Source organism: Leguminivora glycinivorella, chromosome 11, assembly GCF_023078275.1.
Source record: "Leguminivora glycinivorella isolate SPB_JAAS2020 chromosome 11, LegGlyc_1.1, whole genome shotgun sequence".
Taxonomy (NCBI): domain Eukaryota; kingdom Metazoa; phylum Arthropoda; class Insecta; order Lepidoptera; family Tortricidae; genus Leguminivora; species Leguminivora glycinivorella.
Window position 1 is genome coordinate 12,188,584 of NC_062981.1, and position 16,985 is coordinate 12,205,568.

At 36.8% G+C, this 16,985-nt stretch overlaps 1 protein-coding gene across 4 annotated transcripts in view; it reads right to left on the reverse strand.

Moving 5' to 3' along the window:
• Positions 1 to 16,985, reverse strand: part of LOC125230840 (cytochrome b5 reductase 4) — a 188,721-nt gene that overhangs the window by 19,214 nt on the left and 152,522 nt on the right. The gene's annotated exons all lie outside the window — the stretch shown is intronic.

Below are 16,985 nucleotides of genomic sequence, written 5' to 3' on the forward strand. Positions count from 1 at the left end.
TCTGACGTGAATAGCTTTTGTATACTCTGAGAGGGCCCTGACAAATTTACATTTCCAATTAATTTATATAAATAATAACCCAAATAATCCGTGGAGGCTTAACGGTAAGAGTGCTAGGCTGCTAGGCTTTTAGGTAGCCGGTCGGTTCCAATCCCGGTTCGGACCAATTACTTTTTCGAAGTGTATAGGGAAGTATCAAACGACATACTCGTACTTATGGAATTTGCAAGTCTCCTTTCAGTGAAGGAAAACATCGTAAGGTAAGTTTACCTCTGAGACGCTCAAATGGCCGTCGCATTCATAAAAAAAACTACATAGGTACTTATTCTCGCGATCCCCACGTTCCCATGAGCCATGGTAATATGTCCAAAATGCCGTGATAACGCAAGGTAGATGAAGAATATCCCAAGCACTGGATTTTATATGGCTTGTTAAGAGCGTTTTAATCGAGAAAACTTAGTTTAGGTTTAGTTAGCTTAGTTGTTAGCTCGTAACCAAACCGGTACATACTTTAGCAATTTTAGCAGAATTCTGTCAGAACAAACTGTAAAGTAGACTATAATATAGTAGCTAACTTAAACGGTAGATAAAGTAACTATAAAATATGAGTATATATATATATTAAAACTTTGGGCAAATCTTTCCTTAGATTAAAGGTTTTTTAATGAATTTGGCTCACAGTTGTATTTACTGACTTCGGAGAGAGCATAAAACGAATTCGCAACTTTTCAATTTTCGTTTCGAATGTAATTTTTGCTCTGTTTACGTAAACAAAAGTTCACCGGTTAACATTTATGAACAAGTGACGCGCGCCGTTCGGAACTCATCAATAAATCAGAGCTCCTTCAAGTTATGAGACCTTCAAAGTTCCCTTTTTTCTCTCGATACCAATCAAATACTGTACAGTGTGCATAGCTGAATGCACAAACGCTCACGATAATATTTCTTTCGTAGCTATCTATCTCTATCGCTCTTGCGTATTGGCGCCACAGAGCCAGACTACATTTCTGCGGCGTTTCGGTGGCGTTTCGCGTCGCAGAAATGCCATTCAGCTACGGGGCCTAGTTGTTATCAGGGCTAGTATAGTCGCTATCAGATACATCAAAACGGGCAGGATGCTCACAACTATCGGAACACGCCCCTATGTCCAACTTGCCCGTACTTAAAACAAAATATTTTTCCCCTCACTAGCTCGGAAACACGTGCTTTGTCCTTTAATACCAACGGGTAAAAACGCATTTTATCCACTAGTGGGTAAAGTGATTTGACCTTGAATAAAGTCAAATTAACTGCTTTAAAATTGATAAAAGTAGGTGAATCTAGTAATAAAGATGATTTACCACCTCTGGATCTACTGGAAGCAGTGACAAACGCATTATTTGCGTTGTAGTTTCCTCGCTATAGTGAGGGAAAAGTTTTGTGTTACACTCGGGTGCAAATGTATTTTACTTCTCGTGTGTTCAAAAACTCGCAAGTTCAGGATTCTATTCTCGAACCACTCGCTTCGCTCGTGGTTCAACTGTAGAATCCTTTCACTTGCTCGTTTTTCAATTCCACACTCGGCGTTAAAATACAACTTTGCCCCCTTGTATAACAAATAACTATTATACCATGCACGCATCAATAAAGAGTTAACCGTGCTATCCGGTTCGAAGGACCATGTTAAAGGATGAAACAAAATGGTCTAAGGTCCAATAAAGTATTTTATATCAATAAAAACCAGAAGTACGTGTGAGACGAATGATGTATTGTCCAAGAAGAAATATTACATAATTACGTAACCATGGATAAACTAATGTTGCTAGTCTAATACATAAATACAAAGTATATTCTGCAACACTCAACTCGATTTCATATTAAATTCCATATTAGCAAATGGTTCAAATTCGTTTTGATAATTCTTAAAGTGTGTATTTCGATATTTGTCAGCATTCTGTCTGCCATATCAGATGGCAACTACTTACTCAAGAGTTCAATCGTTTACGCCCCTCGGTGGACGACGCGCATCTGTCTGTGTCGCATACTTTTCGGAACGATAACTACGATGCCCAACAGAGCGTGAAAGAATCTACACTTGGCTACGAGGCCAGTTCCATCCGGTACGGATGTCTCATTAATGAAGTGAACGCCCTCATTAATTTACTTAGTTACTTGCTAATGAGACCAATTCGATGAAGACTTTGAAGACTTAAAACAAACGCAGATCTGCCTAGAAATCATAAAATACCTGCAATATTCCTACTATAGAACAAAATGTCGAGATATAAAAGCTAAATTGCCACAAGTAACGAGTCCATATAAATCCCTCGATAGTTCCCCTCTTGTCTAATATCATATTGCCGTCAGCTCTTAGGCGTCCCACAGGGCTTCCTTCTAGGATAATAAAATATATAGGCTATTACGTTAATCTGTCACATTAACTAGGTGCCTTGAGACAGACACTAACCGATGACCCATCTACTCACGTACTCCACCCGTCGTATCTTTATTGACTTTCGACTGTCTTTGTTACAAAGTAGGATAATCATGTTGCTGGACTTTATTGAATTTGTGACGTTATCTGGGTAAAGGGACCTTATTGTTGATGGGGCTTACGTCCCGCGGCGTCGTATTTGTATACGAACATCGCTCATAACGCCGTAAGCGCCATCGACAATAACCTTTACTCAGATAACGTCACATTTACTTGTAGTTCGTGGTAGCTACTTAAGGGCGTTCATTGCGCCAATTACCTTCGATTTGAATCCATTGATATTATGATAGTTTCTAAAGCCATATTAACAGCATGGCTTTAAACAAAATAGTATCTCATAATTACTTCACAGCTCATTGTTTCTGTGATATTTGGCATTTGAACAATTTTAGGGTCAAAAACTGATTTTTTGGTCATAACTTTTGTTTCAATTAGTTTAAAATTAAAAATCTCTCTTGAATTTTTAGAAAGTTAAAGGCAATTCCAAACATGTCGTTTTCATATATCAAATTTCGATAAGTGTTTTTTTAAACCATGTTTAAAAAATTCATAAAAATAAAAGTTTTTTTTTTAATATGGCTCTTACGAATAGAGATAAAATATTGAAGAACCGATGACCGTTGGTCTTATAATTCTATCTGTAGTGCAAATTTAGGAGTTTTAACTCAAAACTTGTCAAAAATCGATTAAAGTCGTGTGGAGCAGTAGTGAGTGATGTTTTTTCTAACTTAAGGGATTTCGAATTCGCAACCTAAATAAACACTGCTTGGAGTCCGCAGGGTTTGTTTCAACATTTATAAGGGTAAATCGTATTAAGTTCTGAGCCTGAGTAATTTTGATCCTTTTTAGTCCCGTGTGGTGACGTGCTAAGAATTTTACCACCCTTTTCCTCCCGTCGTAGAAATCGGCTGTGGGATTTGAGCTCAATTGATGTGGAGTGGCCGCGGGGCTAGTAACCTGTTACACAATACCGGATTTTCTCAACCCGTTAATTAATAAAGAGAGAGAGCATAGCCCAAGAACGATATAATACGGAACTGACAAAGCCTATACAAAAAAGCGCACCCCTGAAATGTATGGGCTTTTTAGGCTTAAAACTAGATGGCGCTGTTTCGCAGCCTGGAAGTGGCCAAAATCATATTTTCCCCAAATATTTTTGCGTGTTTTTATTTTTATAAGAACTTGGTATGGACATAATATTTCCATTGACGTAGTAGGATTACTAGCCTATGTTTGTAAACTTGGCAACACAAATCGTTAAGTTACATGTGCCACCATTAGAGGCGCCTGAAAGTAATGAGTCCCGAACTTCTCTGGTACTAATCAATATTAGCCAACTTAATTGAGAACGACGAAATTTCTCAGCTTAGACTAAGACTGAAATAATTTAGAGCTTGACAGGAGAGGTGACAGTTTGACATTTAGTCTGTGATTTATAACAAGAAAAACTTTAATCAGTCTACGTGTTCTCTCAATATCCTCCCTCAAAGGGCCTAAAATGTTGCGTCATCTTTGTAATAAAAAAAATCGAAACCTCATTAGGTAATATGGGCTCATAAATCGGGTAAATTAGATTAGATGCTATCGCGGGACACACGATAAAGATCTTCATATACGCACATACATAATACCCATACTACCTACATGTAAGCTATTTAAATTGTAGTTATTTTGCAGTTCCAACGTCTATACTCCAATTGCTAATTCGAGTCCAAAAAAACTACTACGATGTTGCCACTGCAATAAAATGTTTGTAAAATAGTATAATCCTTTTTTATAAAAACACACGCTAAGATAAATTATTTATTATTTATTTCAATCCTTTGATTTATATATTTAATAGTCTTTTATAATTTACATAAATACTAGGACGCTCGATTTTTTTTCTTTTTTTCCGTGATTTTTAGTTGTAAAGTTGGTATTGCGCTTGTATCACTTCAGGTATCAATAACATTTGGTGCTATATTTTGCGGTATAGAACAAACTATTGATGATATAGATATTGTGACCAATTTTTTATACATATATTTTACAATTAGCTAATCAGCGAAATAGTGTATAGTGGGCTTTATGGTTGCCACGGCCGCCATTGTTTTGGAAGCGGCCATGACACCATGGTCTGTCAAACTGTATTTGAATTTATTATTATGTATGATACACAGATATACAGACTACATCTCTGATATATGATAGACAGACGTTAATATGCAAGTAGCGCTTTATTGACAACCGACACTTATGAACCTTTTAGATAAAAAATGGCACATGTAATGATCTATTGTTTTACCTTAAAGAGAGTATTTGCAAGTATGTAAGTAAGTTTGAGTAATGTTCTTCAATTTATGGTTCCAAATCTCCTGAGGAGTCTCAGAGATACATTGGGCACTCGTTCAATACGCTAAGGAAATACCTTTCGTGAGCCCCTGACTTCGCCACGCGCCATTCTGAGAGCCAGTTCAGGTGCTACCCTTCAGCAATAACATTCTAATATTGGTAATGGGTTGTTAGACTCCAATGACTAATTTAATAAACATTGGCGAAAATTGCACCGGACTGAGACAGGGCATCTTTAGTGCATACATTTGTCTGGTTTAAGTTTTATTATTATTAGCAACGTGAATGAAGGTGATGTTGATTGTCACAAATACACGTAATATAATGCGAATTACCAACATTTATCATTAGTGGCGACCGGTGGAACTAATTTGACGTATGAGAATTAAAACAAAAAAACTAAAACGAATTTTCTTCACAATTTTATCATCAAGTATTCTTGGATTTCTTACGTGCCAAATAAAGAATGTAGAAGGTTGGCGAAACCTGAAAAGTATTTTGACAGTGACATAAGTGACATTGGCAGCTGTGACATTGACGTATCTGTCGTAGTTTTTTTGGACTCGAATTAGCAATTGGACGTACAATGTCGTACTTACCGTACAAAAATTACTAATATTAGCTCATATCACCTTGACACTGGCGAAATAGTCCCAATGGACTGAAGCCATTTAATTTTAAAAACTGAACTGAACTGAATTAGCAATTGGAGTATAGTCCATCTTTGCATACATCTGTTATAAGAATACTAATCACATTATTATAATAGTAAAAGTGTCTTTAGTCGGTTTATAGAAAACTAGCTTTTGCCCGCGGCTTCGCTTGCTAAAAATTCGATAATTGCGGAATGGTCCATACAAATTTCCCCCCCCCCCCTCCTTTTAGGGAAGTGGGGGGTTAGAAAAAGACAAAATGTAGCCTATGTCACTCTCCATGCCTTCATCTATCTCCACATTAAAGATCACGTCAATTCGTTGCTTCGTTTTGCCTTGAAAGACGGACAAACAAACAGACACACAGACTTTCCCATTTATAATATTAGTATGGATAATTTTATATTTTCAGGCAGCCTTGCCTGGGAAGTCGGAAAATTATTAGATAACTGTTATATTCGTCATTTCCTTAAAACTCTTAAAAGGAATGTTACACAACCGGCGTCGCAAGCAAAAATGAGAAAGATAAAAGAAGCTTTTTCCATTATCTGACATGTTATTATGGAGACCACGTATTACCGGAAGTGTTGGAAGCTGCTTGGCAAATTAAAGACAAAAGCTGACTATAAAATTAGTAAGCTCCCGGTCAATGTAAGTCTATGTAAGTACAACACAAGCCTTCTTGAGTTTACCGTGGCAGACAATCTGTGTAAGATCGTCCTATAATATTTATTTATCTATTTAAGTATGTTCGGCTCATTTGATCCACTTTGACAACTAATCTTGAAGATTTGGCGTAGGCCACTTACCTAGTTTTACGAAAACGACTGCCATCTGACCTTCCAACCCGAAGGGTAACTAGGCGTTATTGGAATTAGTCCTCCCTAGGTTTCCTCACTATGTTTTCCTTCACCGAAAAGCTACTGGGAAGTATCAAATGACAGTTCGCACATCATCATCATTCTCCTTGCGTTATCCCGGCATTTGCCACGGCTCATGGGAGCCTGGGGTCCCCTTTGACAACTAATCCCAAGATTTGGCGTAGGCACTAGTTTTTACGAAAGCGACTGCCATCTGACCTTCCAACCCGAAGGGTAACTAAACTAGGCGTTATTGGAATTAGTCCGGTTTCCTCACGATGTTTTCCTTCATCGAAAAGCTACTGGGAAATATCAAATGACAATTCGCACATCATCATCATCCTCCTTGCGTTATCCCGGCATTTGCCACGGCTCATGGGAGCCTGGGGTCCCCTTTGGCAACTAATCCCAAGATTTGGCGTAGGCACTAGTTTTACGAAAGCGACTGCCATCTGACCTTCCAACCCGAAGGGTAACTAAACTAGGCGTTATTGGAATTAGTCCGGTTTCCTCACGATGTTTTCCTTCATCGAAAAGCTACTGGGAAATATCAAATGACAGTTCGCACATCATCATCATCCTCCTTGCGTTATCCCGGCATTTGCCACGGCTCATGGGAGCCTGGGGTCCCCTTTGACAACTAATCCCAAGATTTGGCGTAGGCACTAGTTTTTACGAAAGCGACTGCCATCTGACCTTCCAACCCGAAGGGTAACTAAACTAGGCGTTATTGGAATTAGTCCGGTTTCCTCACGATGTTTTCCTTCACCGAAAAGCTACTGGGAAATATCAAATGACAGTTCGCACATCATCATCATCCTCCTTGCGTTATCCCGGCATTTGCCACGGCTCATGGGAGCCCGGGGTCCACTTTGACAACTAATCTTGAAGATTTGGCGTAGGCCACTTACCTAGTTTTACGAAAACGACTACCATCTGACCTTCCAACCCGAAGGGTAACTAGGCGTTATTGGAATTAGTCCGGTTTCCTCACGATGTTTTCCTTCACCGAAAAGCTACTGGGAAATATCAAATGACAGTTCGCACATCATCATCATCCTCCTTGCGTTATCCCGGAATTTGCCACGGCTCATGGAAGCCCGGGGTCCGCTTTGACAACTAATCCCAAGATTTGGCGTAGGCACTAGTTTTTACGAAAGCGACTGCCATCTGACCTTCCAACCCGAAGGGTAACTAGGCGTTATTGGAATTAGTCCGGTTTCCTCACGATGTTTTCCTTCACCGAAAAGCGACTGGGAAATATCAAATATGTTCGCACATAAGCTCCGAAATACTCCTTGGTACTCCGCGACCTCCGGATTGAAAGTCGCACGCTCTTACACTGAGAAAAAATACAACCAGTTTTCATGTTCGTTCAACAAGTTTTTTGGTTAAAATAGCGCCTACGTGCTCTTTGGTTCAAACAACAAGCTACTTGTCATTTGAATCGGCAATATATTTGAATCAACAAGTCGATTTTATAAAAACAACCTGACACATATTGTTTTAAACATACGTTTGGCTGATTCAAACGGATAAACCGCAACAAGTCGAACTTGTTAAATTCACAATGCAAATTTCTCTCAGTGTACTGCTAGGCCACCAGCGTTCGCCTCATTTGATATCGACTGATGATTAGATAGCCACCTCAGTTGGCTGTCTGAAAAGACTCGCTTTCCCGAGCCACTCCCACTGACATAGCACATTGTTTTACAACTTTCAGAGTTTTAGAGGATGAATTTACCCTGTATTTTTATAGGTTTTTGCGCCGTCATGAACACGCTTCTTCAACGAAAATTAATTTTGTCTAGGCACGTTTTTACTATCGTTTGTAGAGAAAGGTTCATAATAAACAAAAGATGGAATGATATTAAAAATATTTGATTTAATATTTAGAAAAGCTCGCAAAATGTTTTTATGCTGCTTTTTAATCCAAAATTCGTAATTAAGGTCGGTTACATCTAAGAAAATTATTAATAAATGTATAAAAATACGTCTGTATTGTACCTCACACTAAAGTATATTTTTCTTTAGATAGGTAGTCAAATATAGCCTATATCTAATATCTACGTATACACGGTGAAATAAAAAGGACCGTCCAACTTTGCATAGTGGTCCCATAAAAAAAAGTTGTTTATTATGATCTCAAAAGTAACTATCTATATGTAAATTTTTAACGGTCCTTTTTATTTCGCCCTTTATAATTCACCCTTTTCCTCAAGCAACAAACTCCTGGTTTCGTAAAAGTGACGTTTTGACATATATTTTAGCCGTATCAATGTGCTAGTGATTTACATCTTTATCGATTTAAAGTTTTGAGGATGATATTGATCTCATATTTTCCGTTTACCTACACCTATCCATACTTATACCTACTTACTATGCTTATACTTACTAATATTACAAATGAGAAAGTGTGTATGTCTGTTTGAGTGACATAGGCTACTTTTGTCTCTTTCTAACAACCCAGTCCCCACTTCCCTAAAATGGGGGTTGGGTTTTGTATGGAGTATGCCGAATATTTGGATTAACGCGAGCGAAGCCGCGGGCAAAACCTAGTTTTTTAATAAAGAGATTGATAGACTTGTAAGAGCTTTAGATAAATTCTGTGGCTTATTTAAAAATAAAATGTTTTTACATTTTCTGGACTCTGATATTTTTGCTAAGTACCCGTTTTCGTTTTTCTGAAGAACATAAGAGGATTATTTATTCAATAATAAAATAATAATGTTTACAATTTTTACAAGGTTTGTATATTCCTTAGCGGCCTTAAAAATAAGTCTAATTAGGGTTTCGTACCAAAAAGGTACAAAAAGAAACCTTATGGTGCGACTCTGTCCGTCTGTCTGTCACATTACTAAATATCTCGAGAACTACTTATATATACTATCGAAATTTGAAATAGTTATGAACATTGTTAACATTTTATTAAAATCAAATAATTAGAATTATACCTACTCTTTTTTCCTGGTTCTGGTAGTTGTAGACAAAGTTATATGTGTTTCGAAGCCGGTTAAAACAATGTAAAATGGGAACAATTTCAATAAACGAAAGCAATTTCGAGTTCAGAGTGGTTCCGACGCAGACAACTAGGTATTATTAGGTAAGTTGGGGCAATGTGAGCACTTAACCCTTTGAGTCCCAGCGACATCATATGATGTCAGTGTTACAGATTCTGAGGTTCAAATGCTTGGGACTCGAAGGGTTAAATATGAGGGCTGTAACAGAACAAGCGTCTAAGACGAGGAAAATGACTCGTTATTACATATAAAACTTACGGTGAATCAACTTATCCTTGACCAACTTTTTGGTGCATATTTCCTTTGGGATTTCATTGGATATTTTGACAAATAATATCTTTGAAGCTTTATCACATGTTTAGTCACGTTTTCACTCATCAAATTCACTATTATTTGATGCAAAACAGGTTGGAAAAAACGTATTTATCAACAAACTACGTTCACATGGACGGAATACTGACACTGACAGTTGTCAGCTGCGTAGCGTTCCGATATTATGTCTTGATTTCAATCACAGGTCATGAAAGTTGATAATGATTAGTAGTATACTTTCTGGATGTGTTTAATGTAGCATTTAGAAACAAAAATGATATTTTACTGCGTATTTGATCTACAAAACTAACTAAAACCCTTTAACAAAAAATATCTGCATACCTATACTAACCGCAATACATAACTCTTCGTCGCTAACTAGGTATCAATAAAATTATTCCTATATCACTTTGGAACACGTGCAGTCATGCAGATGTTACTATTGAGAAGCAAAAACGTACGTGCTGAGATGTCTTGGACATTAATGCCTAAGGCGTACGACTTAGTAAACAAAACAGTTACGACCTTTTTCTTATAAGTGTAATTTAGCGGCTATCCATTGTTATTTGTCGCCAGTCGCCCTTTTGTCGCTCTTTTGTAGCCGTTTTGTCGCTCTTTTGTAGCCGTTTTGTCGCCCTTTTGTCGCTCTTTTGTAGCCGTTTTGTCGCTCTTTTGTAGCCGTTTTGTCGCCCTTTTGTCGCTCTTTTGTAGCCGTTTTGTCGCCCTTTTGTCGCTCTTTTGTAGCCGTTTTGTCGCCCTTTTGTCGCTCTTTTGTAGCCCTTTTGTCGCTCTTTTGTCGCTCTTTTGTCGCTCTTTTTGAATTTATAAAAGGGTCGGAGCGAGCCGACGCGTGTCATTCTTAAAATATCTATAAGACTAACAGTGTCTCTGGCTTTCGTGTGTTACTGGTGAGTGAAGTTGTTCTGCTATTATTTCTCTGTTTGTTTTTACTTGGAAATTATTCTAAGTGATTGTAAACATTGAAATTGTGTCTCTGTTTGATTGTGCGGGGACAATATCGTCGTACAGTTGAACCTAGACCTGTGGTGGAATTGCTTTACCGTCAGTTGTGGGGTTATTTTAGTGTTCTATTTATAGTGTAGTGTTACATTTAAATTGATGTGTATAGTGAAGTTTTCTGTGCTTTGTTTCGTGAGTGCCGTTAAGCAATACAAAGACTGGGTCGATGTATGGCTGGTGCTTGGAGATAAGTCTGTGTTTGGTTTTGTAGGGAGTAATTCTTGCAAAACTAAGCTTAGATTATAGCACGTAAAGGAAACTTCACTCGTTTGTTTAGTTGGTCAGTAAAATTGAATTTAGTAATTTTCTATGGGGTTATTTTGTGAAAGTTATAAGCCAGATCATTGTTTGTGACAGACTGTTGTCCGGCTAGGCGCTTCTTCCCTTACGGTGTCAAATAAGAGGCGTTTAGGGGTCTTTTTGTTCCAAGTGGAGGGCTTGGACGCTTTTTTATACTTACAAAAGCGTATTTTCTCACCGGTCTCAAAGAGTCCAACTGTTAGATGGAAGTGAGGACTTTCACGATTGACGAAAGGCATTAGGAGTAATCCTTGCTCACTGAAGTCGGCAGTATTTGAGGCTGGGGTCCTATATATATTTATATTTATTTACTCGGTGCTCTAGTCCATGCTGGCGTTGGTCGCTGGGGATTTCGGTTGTGATCGATCCACATCTAAGTAAAGTTGGTCGCAGCTGGGTCTCTCATGTGGCTGGTGCTGGTGTGTCCTAGAATACTGGATATATACACGGATAGGGCGATCTACTCTCTGCTACCCTAGCCCGCGGGCAAGAGCAGAGGGGGGGATCAGAACTCAAGCCTATAGGTTGCCTATCTCAGCTTCGCTGGCTGAACTGTACAGCTTATGGTAGGGATACACTTGTGCATATTCTGAACATTAGATCTATGGTAAGTGATGGTCTGTGTTTCAGATATGCTAGAGTAGGGAAAACGATAGGAGTAGGGAAGAGTCACACACTATTTCTATGAAAGTAGAGTTCTTTTATGATTGGTCTTGGAATATAATTGGTCAACGTGTATTTGTGGAGAAATAATTTAACTACTACTATTTATATGGTTTAAATGGACTTTAAATGTGGTGTTTACTATCTTAAAATATGTGGTAAAACTGGTAATTTATAAAATCTCTTATTACTTAATTTATTTGAGTGAAATTAATAATTGTGGTAGCAATTTCTGATTTTTCGGTGTGGCTGCGGGACACTTAGTGTTGCTAACTGGTTTTTCAAGGTAAATTCTATCAAGTTGGTTAGAGAAACAAACTATTCTTTGGAATAAAAAGCATAGGTTTGTTATAGGGCCCAGTGGCATGCGAGCGCCGTCCACTGATGGAAAGTCTAAAGCTTAGAAAAGTTTGACTTACTTATTTTTTTTACAAAGGTTAGCAACTGCTCGGTGTTTCGATAAAACATTAGAAAGATCGAGAAGTTATGGTCTATTAGCAGTATTGGGGAAAGGGGGGTTTAGCTAGGGAAAAAGAGACAAAACAAAAAGGGGGTTAGTTTGTAGATAGATAGCCCTTCAGGCTTACTTGCTTAGGATGCCCGATAATGTGGTTTGATTGGGCCTAAGGATTCCAGACGGTATCGCAAGTTCTCACCCCAAACCGGAATCGAAAATAGAGCGTAGCCGATGTTTTCTAAAATATTTTTTAATATTTATTTCATGTATGTTTCACTCACTAACTTTTATTCTAAAATTTCTTCATCACGTCATTAATTTTCTCACATATAACTTTCTAGGCCTAAATCTGATAAAATACTCTTCTATAACACTATATTATTATGCTACAATAACCTTTATTCTTCTTTAAAATATAAATAAATAAAATTTTAAAAATTAGTCAAAAATACAGCTGATACTCATTAAAGGATCTAGGTTATCGCGGTTCACATCGAAGGGTTCTACTTATTCACGCTAGACGATCACAAGGCCAAATTTACGGGGTATATTTAAAGGGGGGTTAGTTATACTAATGGTTAGTCAAGTAAGTAAGTAAATAAGTAAGGTGAGCGGAGGTTTAGTTACATTTGGTGCCGTGACCAGGATCTAAGATGTGCTCTGTAGAACACATCTTGGATACCAAGGTTTATAAATAAATAATAGGAATTAGCCTTACCAGGCTACATTTGTTGTTGTGAAAACGAGTGGGTGTGCTGTATTTCTTGACTTATTTCATCTCTAAATAAAACTCATATACCTAATATTTTTATTCAATCGCTATTTCATAAAAACAAAAATAACTTTATTGTTAATAAACACGTCTGTAGTATTTTCTTCCATTGTTAATTCTTGCCGCGTTCCGAGCGAAGTCATGCATCAGTATAGAACCAATGATATTTTCGTTTTCCTTTGGTACCTGAAAAATAAAAAAATAAAAATTAAAATAGCGTAGTAAACCTAGACAAAATCTATTTCCAGAAAATTAACTCATAATCGTAGTGGTTGAACTAAACATCGTCCCGATTAGGCCATTTGGTTGCATTGCTACGTAGCAATTGTTGGCATTGGCGCATCTTGACGTTCCCTTGCGCCTGTGCGTAGTACTATTATTTATTCTGTGTCTTAATGTATGTTTTATGGCTGTTGTATAGGCGGGGCTAGTACGTAAAATACTAGGTACTTATAGAAAAAATATTCATGTACCTAAAATAAAAGAAGGCGCGGAGCTGTAGTAGTTTAGAAGAGTTTCCCACCTAGTAATCGGAATTGGAAACATAAGTGTGTACACTATGTATAATAGCAATAGAATTTCATGTCAAAACAAATTGTGCTCTATCGGCCTAGTACATTTTCATAGCAGGTTCTGCCATCTTCAGGGCTATTTTGAAAGCTTTACATCACGTTTGCGCTTTACATTGGAGATCGGATAGCTTCGATGCTGTCTTATATAGTCCATGAACACTCTCTGATGTTATGTATGTTCCTGGAAGACGTCTGTTATACAGAATTTCATTTATAGGCAGGATAACTACTAGTTAGGACAGTAAGTAGGTCGTTATCATAATCTAGGTGTAAGACTATATTATCTCAGATAACCTAGGATACCTAAGCCCTAGATTTAAGACCTAGTAATACAAGAAGATAGGCTCTAGTCTAATGGCTATGGGGGCGCGATTATTCATTGTCGCGCTGAAGTACAATATTATATGGGGCGTCCCGCCATTTTTCTATGAATACTGAATAGCTACACGCATGTTATACTATGACAGTACCTCCTTCGATGGATGGTTTGTTTGCATTTCAGTTGTAACTCTATAATATACGTATTGTCTCACAGGATTTCATACATCATACAATAAATTGACAAAGTCTTTATACTGAATATTTTCACTATGAGAACAAATGTCTGTCTGTTAGGTTATACGTATTAATCATGTTAGGACTAATTTAGTTCATTAGCTTATAAGTCATCATATATTTTCATATTACATCCGTAGTAAACAAGCATACGCCCCTCTTGATGGTGAGAGGTCACCATAGTCTATGTCTGCCAATTATTTCAATAAATTAAATGCACAGTGCGAATTTCAACTTTCTATAAGTATATATTTTTGCTATAGTACAAACAAGTATGTATGTATGAACAATATTTTCAACTGGTACACATGACATGTTATCTCACTTAGATTGTGTACACAGCTTTTATACGGAACCTTACACTGTCGCAATATTTCACGGATCAGGCATATGCCAACATACATATTTTATTAGTTAAGTTAAATAGCTACACAATCGTCACCAGATTTCCTACGAAATTACCAGCATCTGGGAGGTCGTACCTTGCCATACCTTAACTCCACCACTGCTTGATCATTGTCACAATTGCTTAATGAATTTCATGAAAATTGATTGAAATTTGTAATATTCCTGTTAAGTAGGCATAAATAATAAGCACTATTATCTTTATAAAACCATATTTTACTGAGGTTCAGAAAAAGTATGTAGTATGTGGTACGCATTAAGTATGTAAACTTACCTAACATGACCGGGTCCAGTCTGATTGTCGGATTACTTTGTAGTTCAGTAACGTTGAACATGAGCTGGTTGTGCAGATCAGCGAGACTGAAAATAAATAGTCAGACATTAGAAATGTTCATATATTATAAGAAATAAAAGGGTTTAGTTTTAGAGTTAGGTTCTGCCAAATTGGGTTCAATATTATTTCATTTATCTACTCACGGGGCGCGTCGCTTAATTCTGGAACTAAGACACGCCCGTGAGAAATATTGTGTCAGAAAAAACAACGCATACTACAAAATTTACAAAAGGAAAAAAAAATATTAAAAAGTTTGAGAACCTCTGCTTTGCAGTTCATATCTACATGAGTTAGTACATAAATAAGTTAATAATGAGTTTACTTAGCCAATAAAGTAAGTATAAGTTTAATTTTCACTTCATCGCTATAGTCATCGCTATCCCTCGCAACTAAATTTTCTAAATATAATATTATTAATGCCATGAGCTGTTCACTTTTAAATTTAATAATTAGAACGTGTTATTATAATAAAACATAAGTACCTTTCATTTATATGAAGTCAGTAGATATATGGAAGACGGTCCAACCTGAAGCATGGCCTTTCGGGTAAAACCTGAAATTGTACATATTGAAAGATTAGTTAAAAAAAGGGTGTATGTATGTTTAAGGAATCTTATTTGTAAATATGTATCATTAAGATTGTTTATATTTATCTAGGCCATTCATGGTTAAGAAAAAAAAAAAAAGAAGAACAACCATATCCATGTTTCTATGTAAAATTTCCTGCCGAGTCGTTTAACTCACTAAGTAGAGTTAATTAAGTTAAAAAGTAGCTGTTTAGTGGCAATGATTTTTTGTACTTACTTGAGGATAGTGCTAAGACGGAGTACAGTCCATAAAGGACACACCGGAAAATTCCTCAGTCCACCTGCACATTGCCGACAGCTGGTTGATGTTCTTCGAGGATGGTTACCCATTTTATATACTGAAAATTAATACATACATTGTTTAAACTCAATGTAGCAGAAATAAAATCTATGCTAAGTCTGGATTTTTAGTCTACATAATTTTATTTAAGTATCAGACGTCAAGTTTTATCTTTGAAAAATACAAAATTAAAGTTTGGACAAGATTCAATGCCTATTTTTAAATGCCATGACATTCGTTAGAGGTCCTACAAATATTATTTTCCATAGCCCATAAGCCAGCGCTTCAGAAAAATAATTGAGAAGTTTATATGTTGGTACGGAAACAACGTTACAATTTCCAAGAACAGTTAGGTAGCCTAGATCAAATAAATTAGTCGAACATATTTTTAATGCTTACCGTTTAACCAAGGTATGTTCAGTTTCTATAAATATTGATTTCCATAAATTTGTGGCAGATGTGTAGAAATATCGGGCATTGTAAACTTTCCAGAGAAATTCCAATTAGATGTTGAAACTGAAAAATCGAACAACCATGTAAACCTCATTGAAAGTAACAAATATATTTTGTTAGTTAGGCCTATTTCACGTACATTTAGATCCTCTTAGGGAATGTGAAAGTCAGAAAGTAACGTGGGAAATTTACTAATCAGTAACTTGTCTGACGACAGAACAAAGAAATAAGAAACATTTTGCGATAAAGAAAGCCAATTTCAACTTATACGTTAGAGATTACAGATATATTTTGTAGGGTTTCGAAAACAACGACTTGTTTGAAAACACATCAAATAATAAAACAAAAGCTTACCTTTCATGCAAAACTGCTTTTGAAGTAGGCAATTAGTTCACTTTATCAATTGAGGCATACCCCGATAAGACATCCTTTGCATGGGCTGTTTGCTCATTAGATCATGAGTATGAGCACTAAATTCTTCTATTATCTTGATGAGAAACACAACAAAACACATGTCCATTGCATTCACGTTTTTTTTTTCCAACAATAATGTCATGTCAATTTCGTAACCTCACTTTCGCTAACGGAAAATTACATTGCAATTGCAGTTCAGAGTTCAATTTGATAAAACAGGCTCACTTTGTCGACAAAATTATTTAGAAGTAACGCGTGTTTAGGGCAAATAATGTTTTGTTTGCATTTTCTTAGTTTGCTAAATGACAAAATGGCGAATATGGACGGTTCATGACCGGCGTCGGCGCCGAATTGCCTGTCGTTTGTTTAAGCCGAGTAAAATAAAGCGAATATTTAAATAATTCTAGTTGTAGATCACGTAATTAATAATGAGCTAAAGAAAACAAAAACGGATCTGCCATTTTTTCGCGAACAAGCGGATTAGCGGTAAGCATGACATAGATTAGAGAAAATAATTTAAC